The sequence below is a fragment of the Odontomachus brunneus genome, unplaced genomic scaffold (genome assembly GCF_010583005.1).
Source record: "Odontomachus brunneus isolate Ranch 3 - 2012 unplaced genomic scaffold, Obru_v1 Obru_scaffold_002, whole genome shotgun sequence".
Taxonomy (NCBI): Eukaryota; Metazoa; Arthropoda; class Insecta; order Hymenoptera; family Formicidae; genus Odontomachus; species Odontomachus brunneus.
In genome coordinates, this window is record NW_022639452.1 from 833,690 (window position 1) to 849,970 (window position 16,281).

The 16,281-nt window shown below is 42.4% G+C and overlaps 2 protein-coding genes across 2 annotated transcripts in view; one reads left to right on the plus strand and one right to left on the minus strand.

Moving 5' to 3' along the window:
• The window catches only part of LOC116842286 (midasin), a 127,036-nt gene that overhangs the window by 47,515 nt on the left and 63,240 nt on the right, over nt 1-16,281 (plus strand). The window lies entirely within an intron of this gene.
• LOC116842334 overlaps nt 1-16,281 on the minus strand; it is a 72,020-nt gene that overhangs the window by 34,192 nt on the left and 21,547 nt on the right. The window contains exons 2-3 of the mRNA XM_032811416.1: nt 8,542-8,659; nt 8,322-8,368 (exon numbers count right to left, since the gene is read on the minus strand). The gene's annotated coding sequence lies outside the window, so the exon portion shown is untranslated. The remainder of the gene's footprint in view (nt 1-8,321; nt 8,369-8,541; nt 8,660-16,281) is intronic.

The window sequence follows — 16,281 nt, forward strand, 5'->3', positions numbered from 1 at the left end:
TCTCTCTCTCTCTCTCTCTCTCTCTCTCTCTCTCTCTCTGTCGTTCCCGGTTTGTCGTGAGTCCGTTTCACACAGTTTTTGAGAACGAAGAATACGAGAATAAGGCGGCACGAATATTCCCTGCCGCGTGTCGGAAAATTTTCGCGCTGTTTCCGCCGGTTACGTTACTGCCATATCCAGGATACAATGTAGCGCACTCCGGAAGTGAATAGTGTTCAGTACCTTGCTCCTGGAAACCACGTCGACGAGAATCCGACGAGAGCTTTTATATTCTAACAGGATTCCATCACTTATCGCTCGCACTGCGAATTACAATTCATTTTGTTCGACTCGTCGTACCGTCGCTGAACACGTATCGTGCACCCATATCCGATATTCTATTCGTGTGATATGTATTTAAGCTAGCGCACCATACTATAGACGTGACGTAATTTCACGTCGCGCTGCGTGCTTACGGTAAATGTCACAATGCGGTAAGTAGGTCACGATCGTCGTCGTCGTCGTCGTCGTCGTCGTCGTCGTCGTCGTCGTCGTCGTCGTCGTCGTCGTCCCCCCGCCGACTACGATAATTTTCTATGGTGGCCTACGATGGAAATGACATTCGATTACAAGTTTTTCCGCTCTCCTGTCGCTCGCGTCGTTAGCATGTTGAGAAGAGTTCAAACGCTGACAGTCGTTTAACTTGGCAGAACATTTCGCGATTAATGCTACCGCGTTGTGTGTGTTCAGGAGAATTCTCGTCGACTGATGGCGAGAACTTGAACTCGAGTCTCGTATCTTCTCTAATAATCCGCGTTCCTTCTCTAATCTGCGAGAAAGAAAACTTACAAAAGGACCGTTCGTATTCTTATTTAATTGGGTTTTCAGTATACCACGAGAAAATTGGAATTAGATTTAACTTCCACTTTAATGCAACGTTCAATCCTCTCTCCCAAGAGAGAGAGAGAAAGAGGGAGGGAAAAAAAGGTGGTCAGAGAGTGTATTATCAAAGAGGAAGTTTATGGAAATAAATGATATATATAGAAATGAGCGAAATGAGGAAATAAACAGTAGTATTGGCTGTTTCGAGCATGGTTGGATACTAATTTCTTGTCGTGGGTTAAATTCAGATTTAACTGTGAATCTGATATGCCCGTTTGGTACTCAAGTGCGGCAAGGAGCACCCGTTGAGTCAATACGCCCGTTGCTGACATTGCAATCAATTCTTCGGCGTACAAGTGAACTCTCGAGATCTCGGCCGACTAATTAATGTTTGAAAGAACAATTATACAGAAGAGCGCGGGAATCTCGTAAAATATAGTCCCTAAATATTCCCGATCTTTCAACGAACGGACAAAAGTAATCACGACATGGTAAATATCTCTGCTACTATTTCTGCTAGTATTAATATAAATATGTAAATAGTAACATATAGTAGTAAATATGTTGGGGTACCCACTAAACAAATCTTTACTATTTCTTAGATACTTTTTTCCCTCAGTGTAGAAACTCTTGTAATAGGAAGTCGATTAACCGTAGTCAAATCAAAGCGCGTAAACGCGTCTGCCGACTCGGCAAAATTAGGTATTGAAATTTCGCGTGATTTACAGACCTCCTCGCTCCCTGATGGGAACAATCCACAGGTCGCGATGGATTAATCTCCGCGTCTCGTAAACGAAACACGCATTTCGCGACGGTATCACGAATGCACCAAAGCTCGCCGAAAAATCGAAAGCAGCACGAGCTATTTTCAGCGGGAATCGAAATCGCGGGAGATTCGAACTGAAATTGGCAGGTCGTCTCTTCTCTCCCGATTTTTACGCTCGACGCTTTCTGAGGAGGACGACTGCATCTCCAGCGGTTCAAAGATGCATGCGAATAGGTGCAGACGTAACCGAATAAGCTTAATGCGACTTGGCGAATGCGTTGAATGTTTGAGGCCGAGTTCCTCGAGAGAGGCCGAGCTGGAAATGCAATCTCGCTCAGCGGAAAAGAAGAATCGCGGTTAAAGATTCAACTTTTAGTTAAAGTTTGATCTCCAATGCACGTGAATAGATTACAAACGTTTGCTTGATCATTATGTTGCATCGATCGGTCATCAGAAAAACGGATGTAGATACACTGAAGGGAAGGTAATAACCATATCAAATCTTGATAATATTCCAGATGCTTTTATGAAATAGCTTTAACTAAACGTGTAAACGAACGTTGTTTAATGAACATAAGTGAATACAATTAAATAATTTGCTAAGTATTATAATAACTTTCTTGACATCTGTTACTAACAATCAAAATAAGTTAAATAAAATTATATTGTTTACTTGTTTACTAAAGTAATACTTATCACATTATGTGATAAATGTACCATATGACCAAATATTTTGATAATAGTCAAACTATTTCCAGGTATAGCTTCCGGAATGGAGCCGTGTCTTGAATCAAGCATATCGCTGATTCAAGGCACGGCTCCATTCCGGAAGCTATACCTAGACATTGTATCAATGGCCGTGAAAGCCTCAAATCTAGTCAAACTATTTATTACCAATTATTTGACACAATTTACCAAACCATTTGACTCGCAGTAAAGCCCATGTCACGGATTGGAAATGGAGGATTGCGGATTGACGATTAGATTTCGACGAATCAATGCACTTTGGTCTTGGCCTGCTTGGCTCCAATTGGTCAAGTTCCAATCTTCAATCCGCAATCCTCTATCTTCAATCCATAGTGTGACACGGGCTTAACAGCAGCGAGGTTAATTTAACGTCGCATATCGTTTCATGAGAGCGCGGTGAGACACGCGGTGCAAGCTAGGAAGCGCGAGCACCAAGTGAAAACAGACAACTCAAGCCAGACCAGCCAGCAGCCGTCTGTATTGCGCTGTCGCGACTCGCAGCGGGTGCTGGACAATTAAAGATTAGAGCACTATGCAGTGTCGACTAACAGGGCCGTGGGTCTAAGAAGAGCTAAAGGTGGAGTGGCGTTTAACCGCCACCGGCGCGGCCGGAGACTCGCGGGAAGCGCACGTGCTGGATTACGGTAATATCGATCGCGTGCCGGGCACAAAGCGCGGTTATACTACTCGTGCGAGCGGTTGCTCTTTGACGCGGTGCAGAAGCGAAAGAGGAGTTTAATTTCCAAGCGAGCCACCTTGCTAACTGGTAATACGCGAAGGTTGTTGTTGCCGCGGGCCCCCTCTTCCCCCCTCTTCCCCCCGTTCCTGACCAACCCTCTTCTATATCCGTCTCCTCCCGATAATCGTGCCCGTGCATTGTGCATCGCGGTGGGTGCTTAATTCGTTGGCAATTCGCTTCCACTTACCGGCGGCCATTTCTCTCACTCACTCTTTCTCACGGGCTCTTCCGCTTCTCGCCGGGCTCGGCGATTTTTTCGCGAGCGACTTCTCTCCCTCGCTCAAGTCGTTGACGGCGCCGGCAGCTGCGGCACTTTTACTCTCCTCCGAGCACTTTTACGTCTAATTGGCCCGCCGACGGAGACAATGACGACGTCGACGACGACGGCGGCTGACTCGGGCTGACACTCGACGCGCGAAACGCTCTTCTTCCTTGATCCGTTGTCCCTCCGCCCGAGAGACGATACGTCATCCTCTTCGCCGCGTCACGCTCTCATAAGGATGCGTTCCTGTGCCGGATATCGCGTTTCCCGTTTATCGATACACGTCTCGTTAAATCACGATAGATAGCGATTTGCACCTAAACGCGTTCGCCCTTTGGCAAGAAGACGTGACGTTACGTGACGGATTGCCCGACGAGGGTGCGAAGGGGAGCAAACTGCGCGATTCCCGGCTGAAGAACTCGTTGCGAGACGGTTTTGTCAACGACGTGCGATTAGTATTCGCACCTTCCCGCCTCCATCACGCGCATCTGTCTGATTTAATATCTCGCGCGAGAGTTGCTCACTTTTTTGCCTTCGAGTTCTTCGAAGCAGCTCCTACGCGACGATTTGTCCCGTCTGTACTTTTGCGCGCCTGACTATCGCGGTAATGATCAAAACTGAAGAGGAAAGAAATAAAATTATCCCGTAAAGAACAACCCGAAGGGAGAACGATGATCCCGACTAGAAATTTATCTAATAGTGATCAGGTTGATGCTAATCAGTTATCCGATTTATGTAAGGTGATATTATTGGATCCTGATAAGTCACGTGACGCAGCATAGCAATTAGGACCTTTTTAATAATAGTATCATTCTATACTATATATGTAGATCAAGGTCTAGTAATCATTAGGACCCGATAATATCATAAATATTCAAATATATGTAAATCGACACAAAGTGGAATCAATTAATAACTCAATCAATAATTCTGTTTAGCAATCGCATCAAAGAACAGCGATTATTGGGTCGTATTCTCTTCACTTCCGATAACATCATTCTATGCAGATTAAATAATTGATTGGAGTCAAACTGATCATCCCGAGTCTACTGAACTTTCTAACATCTGTATATTCTGTAGGATCAGTGTATGTGTAATACACATGGAAACTGAAGTCCTATTTAGCGTCTCTAAATGGCAGGAAACCCACAAAATGCCACTTGTGAGTTCTAAAAACGACCTCTCGGCGAATTTAGTAGATTAAGTAGAATCAAAAAAGATTGATACATAGACTTCAAAGAGTATCAAAATAGGCGTCAAATAGAATATTGAAAGGATCAGAGTCGAAAGGATCAGAGTCCTAATAGGATAAATTTTCAGTCGGGATCTCTTCACGCGCGGAATTCAACGCGTTGCGACAATGAGCTGGTGGGGCCTGCTCGTTGGCCCTGTCGGAAATATCGCGAGATGTCCGCGCGAAATTCCGGATTAATGAAGGTGTGTAACAAGGCATGAAATTATTTCTGAGCGAGTTGTTAATCGAATCAACGTGCGACTCGAGCGCGGAGGCGTGCGTGTGTGAGCCTGACGTTTTTCAATTTCGAGATTAACTCCTTTTACAACGCCGGATAGGCGTTGAGTGGCGGGTTTTTTGCGAGAGCCCAGAATCGCCTCGAATTACGCGGCGCATTTTTTTTTTTTTGCACAATTTGATTAGGCACTGAAAGAATGAATCTCCTCTGTCTCTGCCTCTCGCTCGTGAATTCACTGAATATCGCAGTGAGCGTCGTATATTGTTTCATTCGTGTATAGATTACTGCTCTACCATGAGATCGTCGACACAATGGGCTGTTTTACCGCTCGGATTTACGTGTATTTATATAGAGTTCACTTCAGCTCGCTTCGCGTGTATAATTAATCCTGGTGAACGTAAATCACAAGAAGTTCGCGCGGTTGCGTGTCCACGAGACAACACACAATCGTTGAGAGTTGTAAAAGGCACTCCGGAACAAACGTGCAGGTGCGGATGTGGACGCGCGCGCGCGCGCGCGCTTACAATTAATCGTGAAAGTTTGCGCTTACGACCGACAAAAATGCGACAGTCAGCAAATCAGCAAAATGCAATAGAGACGGCGGAAGAGGTACGAGGAACGCGGAGATTCGTCTCATCGTCGCGACAAACTCTCTCCCCGAAGTCGAATTTTGAGCCCCACTTTCGAGCTGAACTTCCTGACATCTGTACTGTAGTCGGGAGGATCTTGTGTGTGCTTGATACATGCAGAAACTGAAATCTTACTTTTAACACCTCTGAGATCTGATTAATAATAATTGCTTGAAACCTGTCTCAGTTGAGATACTCAGATTTGAATTCAGAGTTGAATTTTTCATATATTATTCAAAGTTGGAAATTTCTAGATGGAATGCGATTAAAGATATGAATGTCATATATTTCATATAGTTTAATTGAAAAATTTATATGTAATTCTGAATAAAAATCTGAGTATCTCACTTGAGACAAATTTCAGATGACAACTGTTAGTATAAGCCTAAGGTTCATATTAATAGACGTTACATGAAATTTGCTTCATACACTCAGATCTTAATTTAGAGTTAGACCTGAGTTTCTCAGCTGAATCGCGATTGCAAATGTAATGTCATGTATGCGTTAGATAATTCAAATAAGAAGACTCATCTAACTTTAAATTCAGATTTCAGTATTTCACGTAGGACAAATGTTAAGTAAGGACTATTAATACGAGCCTAAATGATGACAGGATCTCTCGATGAAGTTAATAGGTTAAATAAAATAAAAAAAAAAATTGATATGGACTTCAGAGTATCAAGATAGACGTCGAATGGAATATTGAGGTCGAAAGTAGAATGAAAATCTCGATTCGGGAACTTCTCTGTCGCAAAATCGCATTTTATCTGCGCAAACATTTGCGTGATCGACCATGGAGGTTTGACGGAAACCGTGTGTCTAATTAAAACCGAATTGAAGGATCAACGAGCGCGCGACCGCTCTTAATTATCCGCGTTTTCCCGGGGAAACTATTTTCACGGGGACGCAAATTATCTAGACCGGAAATAGTACACGCGCAAGCGTACGTATTGCACTTGCTCGCGGAATACTTAAAAGTTCATCCCTCCGGGCATCCAGGGTCGCTTTGTGGTGAATTCTAATAAAGCCGCGGATGATGTTGACTCTGCGTGTACTCTGACTGATATCTCGTTAAAAAATAGATTGTTCTTTGTCGCGACTGTGTGCGTAGAATACAGGGAGAGGATTTCATAGTAAAAATTGCTATGTAAAACTTTGTAACCGAGCAATAGATCAACATCCTTCAGTAATTTATCCCTGTATTTTCATTTCATATGTGTTGCTTCTTTTTTGGGAGCTGAAATGTCCTGTCAACCCTCTTCGGTGGTGATTTAAAATAACTGCGCAATTCCTTCTAGGGCGGGGTTTTCTCCTTTTGAAATAAGTATAATCCAGATTTCTTTCCTCTTTATTGCTATTCTTTCGGAAGAATCTTGAGAAATATAGAATACAACATATATTTAATTTATATCTGCTATGAGTTTAAAAAACACAACAGTTTAAATAAATTTTAAAAAATTGAATATTTTATCACACGAAACTTCTTTGAGCACGTGGTTTTCACATGATTAAAAAATGTGCTATGTTTCTCACAAAATTTATTATGTTCCTTAGCAAGATAGACTTTACTGATAGTCTACTTCTGCACATCATCATAGAAACATAGTAAAATTAAAAATTTATTTGAAAAAATTTGTAATATTCTCTCCATGTAGACGTGCACGAAAATCCAATATTTCTGTATTATATTATTGTTCTTACTTTAATATTACTAACGCTCTGGTCAACATTGTACTCGGTCTTACCATAAAAACGAGCGTTGACAAGGGACTTAATATTCCCCCAGAAAGTTCCGCTATTTCCCGTCGGATCAAATATTATGTATTCACAAATTTGGGAAGTTGTGCATATATCCGTAAACGGCGCGCAAATTTATCGCGAGGCGGGCTTAGCGAGTTTAATGGTCTTCGTAATGTAAAACACAGGTAAATTCGTGTTTTCATGATAACTGCGATATTTTAGTGCTAATGTCGCGGATATGGAAATGTTATTGCGCCCGGCTTCGCGACGAGGGACGCCTCGTAAAGGGATGCGAGTTTCGCGATATTGTATCAGCCCTTAAATATGCGCGCCGAATAATCACCACTGTATCTGCGTGTTCTCTAGGTACGGGATGTCGCACGAAACTGCATAAACACGATGGCGAAATTGTATTTCGAATAGGATTCACGATTCAGCGTTGCTCGAGGAAAACTCAACTTCTCGCGAGATTCTTAAGTTAGACATTTAATATGCGGTAATATTCTGCCACGAAATTTCTCGAATTTTACATAAATTTTCTGCCGTTCTTGTGAACTATACAAGTTTCTTGAGAAACATGGTACTGCCAATGATTTTTAAATGTCCGACAATTAAAGATAAAAAATATTCTCATAAATCAGTCAATCGCAGTTATGTGTGAGATTGACTAAAAAATTTTAGTCTTCAATTAATCGCGAAAATATGTACGTTAATTCGAATGTTGTTTTTCTCCACTTTATTATAAATATGTTTAAGTATTGCCATGTTTACGTTGCCGCACGCTTCGGGTTACTCCATGTACATTAGGCCTGGGAGGTAATTGTACCGAAACAATAGTTCATTCTACTCTCACCCGAGTACATTAGGGAAGATCATTTGCCATTCTGACTAATTGCCGGCGTGAATTACGCGTCTCGATTGTCGGATGGTTTGTGCGAGAACTTGATTTACGAAAGTACACACAGCCGTTCGATTTTCTGGCCAATGATTATTGATTTACACGACTAACTGCAACATACGCGCCACAATTAAACCGCATCCAGCAAAATTGTGCAAATATCTGTCACACCTGAAGCCTTTTGTCATCCACATTTCTCTCACTCACCGAATGTACCCCGAAACTCAAGACCAGCCACGTTCCGCCAGCCAGACCTGAAACAAAGGAATGTAATTTTCGTCAGTTGAACTCTTAGAAACTCGGTCTGACGAACAAGTACGCGAAGAAACTCACTAACTCTCTTTGCAATCGCATAATTCAAGTAATTTTGACGGCTACGTCACCTCGGCTGATAGAGCTAAAAGGGGAAAGCGTAAATTGTACCTACCTTCGAGCCGACCCCGCTCGACTCGAACCGGATCCTCCGGTGCTGCGTCTGCATCCGCCGGAACTGCGCCCCACTGAACTGCATCTGCTGCACGGCGATGGATCTGGCGCCGTTAGATCTGGAACAAGGAATTATTTTCCTAATTAGTCACACGGTGCGACAAGGCAGTTGTTCGACGAATCGACAAACTTTCGACTGTATATTCCCCGTGCTAAGATACAACAGATTCTCTCACATATTTCACCGAAAAGTCGATTAGTCCAACCAAACTTTTTTTCCCGCGTAGTCACCCATTAAACTTCACACTATAAAATCGCGTGCTCCGCGTTCTACATATCTTTTGTCTATCGAACAGTGAACCTCGCGCGTAAATAAATTTCGGGAGTGTCGACAATAGCGATGTGTGATTGTCTGGACGTACCGTAAGTACATTGTTAGCAAGTAATTTCGTGTCATTGTCGGTACATTCAACCGGTGTTTGTCGCGTGTCGAATCAGCGTCTATCGCTCTCACTACTCGACTCGTTCAAGTAGCAACGGAATCGTCGGATTTATTGCTCGTGAATTAGAAGTTCAATGATAATTCGAGGGAAAGAGAAAAAGATGGGGATATTCGTGACATCAAGTCTCGGCAGGTTGCATTTTAGTAATTACCGCGCGTTTTGTGCGAGTCAAATTTTAAGGCGGAATTTAGTCGAGAGACTGCATTGTCGATTCGTTGAGGATCGGTAAACCGCCTCGTTGCACAGTGACTAATTAACAAAATGATCTCTCGTTCCAATCTTAATGGTGCTTGTTGTCATCGCACGGCAGGCGCAGTTTCCGGCGGGTGCAGACGCAGCACACCGGAGTATCCGATTCGGGCCGGGCGGAGTCGACTGGAAGCTAAGTTCCCAGACTCGCTAGACTGCTCTCCTTAATCCTTCGAGTCGGAAACCGAGACACAGTCGTTCGAATGACTCGGGATTACGACGCGAAGAGATAGTCCGTTCACATATCTGTGCGCAGTTGTTCGCGCCGAGTTCCTCAATTTAACCAGCGAAATCTCCATCTTCCGTTCCAGATCTGAAAGTTGTGTAACGTGGCCGACTTCGAGCTCCGGCGTGCTCGGCGAGTGGAAAACAAAAAGCACGAAAATTCAAGGTGTTGAGTGTTTGCAGAATTTTATTTGTCATCTTTTCATGACAGCAGCATTACTGTCCGCGATAAATATGTACAATGAAATGCTAACTACATATGTACTGGAGGCTGCACCTCCCTCCTTTGCGGGCAGATGCTACCAGTCACGGAATTAAGGCAAGAGATGAGTGTGATTAACTGCCTCGACTTTATACATTTTCCCACCGTGGCAGATAACAGAGTTTACGAACGTTTTACGACCTCTCTCTATCTTTCTACTCTCTCGTCTCCAGCACATTATTTCACAGCTGGCGCGTTCCCTATACACTACAAAGTTTACACAAGCATGTCCCGTATTATTCTAATATTTAGAAGAGACTCGTATCGTTCGCGCATAGAGACGAATCCTCTCTTTGCGAGAATTCCCGCCGTCTCGCAGTCGCCGCCGCCTATTTTCGCGAATAAATATCGAAAGACTAATTTTCCCCATCTACATAGAGAAATATGTACCGCATTTAAACAATTGTTACTTGTTTCAATTATTTCATAAGTTTATATATCCGCGTATCATAAGCATCAAATTTATTTAATCCTGGATGGATATTAGGAGAGAGAGATGCGGGATGTATTTTAAATAAGTTTTATGATGAGAAATGATGAGAGATTTGCAGTTGTATAAACTTTTGAGATACATGAAACGAGTAACATTTACTTGAATATATTTTATAATGTATTTTGTGTGCGCACGTATAGTTTCTCCGTGTGTTTACACGCGCTCACTCGCGATTGCGTTTCCGCTTTCGGGGAGCTCCCCGTGAGAGAATCCGCCACCGCTCGTCTTCGAATATTTCATTAACATGCAGTTCGAGCTTCCGTGTGCGATCTTCAGTAAGAAGATCTCGACGAACGACGTGGCGCGCCGGAGGAATAGAAACGCCTGAGCGCAACAAATCCACCATATTTCTCTCTCTCTCCCTCCCCTTCCTCCCTCTCTCTCCCCCTTTCTCTCAGTCTCTCTCTTTCCATGTCGATCTCTTCTTCGCATAGAGGGTTCTTCCCGGAGAGGGTTCTTTTCACACGCACGCCTCGATGAAATATTAATTCCGACGTGGGATAAAGATAAGATACGAGAGTGTCGTTTAAATCTTTAACGACGCATGAAACCGTTATTCGACAGCTGGACGTACACTAGGGTCCTCTCTCGCTGAAAGTGAATCAGCAATAATATTTCTGATTGAATCGATAAAAAGTATACTTCACTGACAAATAAAGCATATAGGCGAACGAAGTAAAGTTGGTTCATAATTAAGGGCCGGCAAGAGAGCTGTAGAGACCTCTCGCGAAGACTCTGGAACTACTGATCAGGATACATACTACTGTGTCCAAAAAGTAAGACCAGTTTTCAATTTAAATCGCGCGGGTAAACCGCACATCATAAATATTTTTTTTTCTAAGTTGGCAGCATTGTGACAGACATCTGTGACAAATTTCATGTCAAAACATTCATTACTTTTTGCTTTACGCTTGGTTTTGTACGACGCTAAAAGTGCATTCGGCGATTTTTACAATGTCTAATTATATTGAGCAAAGAAGTTGCATTAAATTTTGTTTGCGGAATGAAATTTCGGGTGCAGAAACGTTCAGGATGTTGCAGAAAGCCTTCGGGGACCATGCTTTGTCGGAAAGGAATGTTTACAAGTGGTATAAACAGTTCAAAGAAGGTCGTGAAAGTGTTGAAGACGAAGAGCGTTCCGGACGACCATCAACCTCTACCGATGAACAACACGTCAAGAAAATCGAAGAACTTGTGCTTGCTAATCGTCGAATGACTGTTAGAGACCTTGCTGATGCTGTTGGTATTTCGAAAGGATCTGCCAATACCATTTTGAAAGATATTTTGGGCCTGAAACGTGTAAAATCTCGACTAGTGCCAAAACATCTCAATTACTGCACTCGTTCTTCGTGACTTTTTCGCCAAAAATTCGATCCATATCGTTCCACAACCACCGTATTCGCCTGATTTAGCACCGTGTGACTTCTGGCTATTCCCGAAACTCAAAAGACCACTGCGGGGAAATCGTTTTGAGACGATAGAAGAGATACAACGTGAATCGCTACGCGCTCTGAAAGCCATCCCGGAAGGCGACTTTAATTCTTGTTTCGAGGACTGGAAAATACGTTGGCATAAGTGTATTGTGTCGGGAGGGGATTATTTTGAAGGCGACGAAATAGATTTGGAAGAATAAATAAATATTTTTTGAAATAAATAAAAACTGGTCTTACTTTTTGGACACAGTAGTATTTTATACGTGGCCTTCTTTACCCTGCTACTAGGCAATTGAGCTCTGGGGGAAGATGGCTCTGTTACTGCATGTTCGTATTTTGATTATTACAAAACTAAATATACAGTTAACAGAGCCATGGCGGGCATTAATATATAGAAGAAGGTTGCCTCTATCATTTTTATACAGTCAGTCACAACTTCTCAGTTGCCTGAGAAGTTATAAAACTTCTCGAAATTCTAAAATATAGCGCCTCTAGCCCCGATTTTCTTTACACATCTTTGTTGCGTCAAATCCGGTGGGATTTCTGCGTTTATGGCGATAGAGTTAACGGTTTCAGTGTGATTTGTGTGCACATGTCTGTGCTTGCAAACTGTAGCAATAAAATAGGAACACAATCGCTATTGTCGGCTGACTTTTTCAGCAAGATTTCATTGTGTGATCGCAGTGCTACATTTATAACTGAACCACCAGTTACAAGTACAGCATTTCAGGGAAGAATACAATGATTGCGCTATACAGGGTCGTGATCAATTTTTCCAGTGGAAAAATCCCTTCCCGTTTACACTGCGCATCTATTTGCCGCGGGTAAATTTACTTCGTGTCGGTGTCGTAGGGCCGAGAGTGAAATTTTCCTCCTCCCTCCCCCCCGCCCCACGGCTTGTGTATGTTGTGTATGTTGTTTAATTACTAGAAGCTGCACTTACGCGCCCCGGGCGATTCGGCGTCCTTGCCGGGGATCCTCGCGAAGCGCCCCCGCGGGACCTTTCGATCTCTCGCAACTTTTCTCAAAAACTTCCCCGGCTTTCGCTCGCGGAGATAAAGGAAGAAAAAAAAATAACAAAGGGGAAGGAAAATTCCCCGCGCGAGAAACGCGGGAGGTGTCCGGGATCCATCGTCGCCCGGGCTGTATCGACTTTTCGTCGGTAGGATTTCGCGGGATATGAGCGGGATATAAATCCCCCGAGAAAGCGGGATAATTCGACGGGGCGATGAGCTCGTTTCGTGTCTTCGTCGATCTTGCCGACCGGTCGGCGGGGTCCTCTCTCTACATTCATTATCGCCGTTAATCGATTCATTCTCGCCTCGTTGGCCATTCATCACAGTCGGTTTGAGCGACGGTCTTTGTCGCCCATGCGTTTATCGCGAATTATCGTATCAGCGATATCAGCATTAACATTTCGCCACGCTGGCAGCGCGAACGCAAATATTGACGGTATATCGTCCATTTGCCGACGAACAGCTCGTTTTCGGCCGCGATGAGGTAAACAGACGTGGCGGTGCGCGTATTTTCCCTGCACCATTGTGCCGCACGACGAGTACGCGTCGCATACTACGATATCAAAATAAATTAACGTTCATAAATTGCTCCTCGCCCTCCCCTCCCCCGTTGAAGCGCGCAAGTAAAGTTAATTGCGCGCGTTCGCCCGTTCTCTTCGATACGGCGAATTAATACGTGTTAGCACGCGCGTATCCGTAAGTCTCTCCTTTTCGTAACCGCGCGCTCACCTAAATGGAAGCTTGATAATGGAAACTTACAGTTACGGCGACGATTAACCCAGAAAAGTCACTATTCCGAAAATCCCGCGTTTTACGAAAATTGCTTTTAACTGGATATTAGCCGCGATAAAGGAGTTAATAACTACGTCTCGCGATCGCATTATTTCCCGAGCGCTCCGACTGCCCTTGACAAATTGCGTTTCGCGCGAGCGAATATGATATTTGCGTATTATACATGGAAAGAATATTGCGGTATCCTTTTTTCTTTTTTGTTTTGTTTTTTACATATAAAACCCCTTCAATTTCACAATATTTATAGATTGAGGGAAAAAATATCTGAAAAACAAGTAATATCTATTCGATAGATACTGATAACGTATTAACTTGTACATATTTTCATATTGCGAAAAATTTTCCCTCAAATGGAGAGAGTATGTATTTTCCTAAAACCGTTGCTTCTTATGAGAGCTTAAAACAAGAATTTAGATTTAGAACAAATCTTTTTCTCAGATTGTTTCTCTTATTGTAGGAATAGACTGTCAGTATTATACTGAGAAAAGAGACTTGAAAATTCATTTATAGAGTACAAAGTTTATTTCTGAGATATACAAAAGTTTGTTTCTATGAAAGAATCTTTATATTCCGCAAGTAAATTTTCAACTAATCTTTTTCTCAGTATAACGTGTCCGTCAGTCTCGCTAAGGAACGTGGTAAATGTCGTTAAAAACATGACAAACTTTTTAATAAAATATTCCAGTTTTTAATAAAATATTCCAGTTTCTTAAATAGCACGCATGAAAGGGTAGCCTGTAGAATTAATGCAGAATGTCGATCTATGCCTCAAAATTCAGTAGTAATTTTTGCTGAAATTCCTTGTGAAATTCTCACTACCCACATATCGCCGCAGTGAATGCGTAAATTCGATAATGAGTATTGATCATAGGATTGACAGACAGTCGAATCTTCTGTCGCGTCGAGCATTTCTTTGTGGTGCCTCCGCAAGTGGCCGCTCACGCACATGAACGCGAGTGCTCGCATGTATAACTATGACACTGACAAGCTATTTGACTATTTGTCGATGTGGACCATTCACGTCCCACGCACCATCCACTGCTATCGTCCCATCAACGCGAAATGATTCTCATTTCCCACGAGCTCGACGTTGATACGCACACGCGAACTAATAGAATATTGATTTCGTCGTAACATAATTAAGCCGTCCTCTGTCTGCAGCGGTCTGGCGCATCCGATAATTTTCGTTTATGGGCATGTCTAAACCGGAACTAATACGGTGTTTCGCTCGCACCGGCCGATAATTACGAAAGAGCGACGTTACGTTAATTACACGCCTTTCAGGACCGTTCTCTCTGTCCCTTTCCCTCTCTCTCTCTCTCTCTCCCTCTCTATTGGACAATCGAGAACCGATGAAAATCAAGTTAAAAATACCAATGCCTGAACACGTACCTAATTCTCGTTATTACTGTTTTAATATTTAAATATTCAAGCTTTCAACATGAAACATGTATTGGATATATATTCGTTGAAATATTTAAACACAATCTTTGAAACACAGGACTTTCAAAATTCAAATTCTAATAAAATATTCATGTTACAAGTCTGGAATGACAACCCAAGAGTTATTCCTTTTAATTTTTCTATTTTATTTCCGTATTTTTTATATATTTACTATTATATTTATATTTGTAAAGTGTGTCACTATGTACAGACTGAGCGGTAGTTTTGTTGCGAGATCACTGTGTTTGAAGCTACGATTTGGTTTTAATAAATGATCTGAAGGTAAAACTACTGTGCTCCAAAAGATTGAAGATCACATGATAATGTGTCCAGAATTAGATACATTGAGAAAAAATACACAAACTTTATGGGATGCAAAGTTTATTTTTGTGAAATAAACTTCATATCCCACAAACTTTTGAGTATTTTTTTTCAGGTATTAGTACTTTTAAATCTTATGCTATTTTCTCTCACGATGTTTGGTGCTTACGAATTTTTTTTCTTTTGACGGGGAGAAATAAGTAACCTCGACGAAGATAGTCATCGCGGAAAGACTTTCTTATCGGCTTCCATTTTTATCGAGAATTCGAAGCTCGCAGTGAAGGATGTTACGCTGATTCTAAGGGCTTAAATTCCTTTCCTTGCCGCCTGACCTCGCGTCTTTCTACTTCTCCCTAACCAGTCCCGTCCATTGTATAAACGCCGTGTCATAAATCCTGTTAGCTCGCTAAATCTCGAGTATTAATTTCTCCAATTTCTCCACGGGCATATATACATCTCGTCGCATTCCCGGAACAATCGTTAACTTCCCACCGTGAATTATTGTTTCGCAAAGTTAATGAGACACCGCGATTATGTTGAATTCGTCGCTCCTGTCGTCACGAAGTTCTCACCCGGACGCTGTCTACACGGAGAAATCATTCCGTTAGTCTAACTGCATTTTCTCTTACTTTGGGGATCACACGGTGGCTGTTCCGTGCACGTTTGCTGACAACTGCCGATTCGGTATGCCGGTCGTTATTTTATGATATAATCATATTTGTGCAATGACACACGGAAAAAAAGATTTGATTGAATTAACTAAATATCTGATCGATTATGAACGATCCAGAAATTCCGATTGAAATAATCCGAATTCTGTTTAAGTTAATAAGATGTTTAGTTGACTTAAATAGAATTCGGGTTACTTCAATCAGAATTTCTGGATCGTTCATATTCGACCAGATATTTGGTTAATTCAACCAAACCTTTTTTTCCGTGCACGTACCGAACCGACAGTCGTCGGTAAACGTGTACGGAATATATCCCTAGTTACTCGAAGACCA